Consider the following 1,658-nt stretch of genomic DNA (forward strand, 5'->3'; position numbering starts at 1 on the left):
TGATCAGTTCACTGGGCTGCTACCTCCGCCTTTTATTTTGCCTCAGCTCTCCTTCCAGAGCCCCTTGGTCCTAAAACGAGGTCGGCTAAAACAATTCCCTGCACAGGTAAGCGTGTGTGGACATGGAGATGGAGCACAAGATGAGCCTGTTTACTCACTCTGCTGCAATCTGAATCCATATTGACTAAGTACAGGGGCAGATCTGTGCAGGGGAGTGGGGTGTGAGAGGCAAGGAGAGACTGAGAAAATGTGCAATAAACTTTATACTGAACAGTTATTTCTGACTGGGAAGTTTGCAACGTCTGCAGCATCAGAGAGACAAGGCAGAAGAAAGTAGGTGAGAAAGAAACAAATTCAGAAAAGCCAGCTTTTCTCGGCAACTGGCGTAATAATGCAAAAGCACCAATGGTGAATTGTCTGAAATGCAGTTCAGTGCCTGCCCTGCTCCTTAGCACTCAGGAAGAAAAGTTGGCAATTTCTGATGTTGGAGAATGGCTTTCTTCCCAGAGGAACATGACTGTTAATATCATTTTTGGTAAACGACTTTTAAGTTCCAGTCCCTACTTTCACTTCTTTCTTTAGGATCCCAGAATCTAAGGTGTTTCTTCAGCCAGCCTCACGAAATAAAATCAAGAAATGAAACTTGCCAGGCAGACAAAACAGCAAACTTTCTGCCTGGGGAAACACACAGCTTTTCTGGGAGTCCTAAAGCAGGCTCCAGCTAAAAAAAATTCCTGTCCAGCCCTGCTCAGAGTGTGCAAGCCATTAACAGGTACATGCAAACTTTAAGCTGACTGTATGTGGATCCTGAACCAGAAGAGCAGGGAGGGATTTTTTTGTTGTTTGGAAAGGGGAATAAAATCCCTGTCCTTGCTCAAGAACTTCAGTATCAGATTTGCAAAGGACACCTCTTGTACCTGGCCGGGCAGGTGGTGGAGGTGGGCTGTGCTGGACACCAGCAGCCCAGGGTCTGCCATGGAAGAACTAACCCCTCTTGCAATTGATGCCAAGTGACTTTGGCTTTCAGTCCAGAATGAGATTCCCCTGCTACAAACAAGCTGCAGAAACCTCCCCCCACAGCCTCGAAATCCACGTACCACACAGGAGACAGGGCACCCAGAAGGGCTGGGGGGGTGGGGGTGGGGGGAGAGAAGAAAAATGAAATTAAATCCTGAACCTACCTGCGAAGTCTTGGTTGTAGTTTTGGCCAGAAATGGGGAGGAGAAAAAGCATGAAGAAGCCGCGAAGTGGAGGAGAAAAGGTGCAGGGAGATGCAGCTCCTGGAGAAATGGTAAAAAGCCTTGCAAAAGAGTTGTCGGAAGGACCGTTATTCCTGCTGGGCAGGTTAGGACTGATCTCTTTCTGCCACTCCAGGAAACACAAACCTGGGGACGGGCTGACGTGTTACGCCTCTTCTAATGACATTTTTTTCTTTTTCTTTTCTGTAGGAGAGAGAGGAGAGACCCTGAAACACACGCCACCTATCTTTGTGGGGAGGGATAATTGAAGAGCACCAAACGTGAGCATCATGTGGAAACGTGATCGCCAAGTTTCTCTCTGGGAAAGGATCTGGGATAGATTATACCTTGAAGTCTCCGCAAACGCTTTAGTGGAAGAAATGAAATTCCACCTCCCTCCCGCTCTGTTTCCCTCCCTCC

At 47.7% G+C, this 1,658-nt stretch overlaps 1 long non-coding RNA gene across 2 annotated transcripts in view; it reads left to right on the plus strand.

Moving 5' to 3' along the window:
• Window positions 1-1,441: 1,441 nt before the first annotated feature.
• The window catches only part of LOC109323100, a 45,574-nt gene continuing 45,357 nt past the window's right edge, over window positions 1,442-1,658 (plus strand). For both annotated transcript variants that reach the window (XR_002104542.1, XR_002104543.1), the window contains exon 1: window positions 1,442-1,519. This is a non-coding gene — a long non-coding RNA (uncharacterized LOC109323100). The remainder of the gene's footprint in view (window positions 1,520-1,658) is intronic.

The sequence above is a fragment of the Crocodylus porosus genome, unplaced genomic scaffold (genome assembly GCF_001723895.1).
Source record: "Crocodylus porosus isolate Cpor-Errol unplaced genomic scaffold, CroPor_comp1, whole genome shotgun sequence".
Lineage (NCBI taxonomy): Eukaryota > Metazoa > Chordata > Crocodylia > Crocodylidae > Crocodylus > Crocodylus porosus.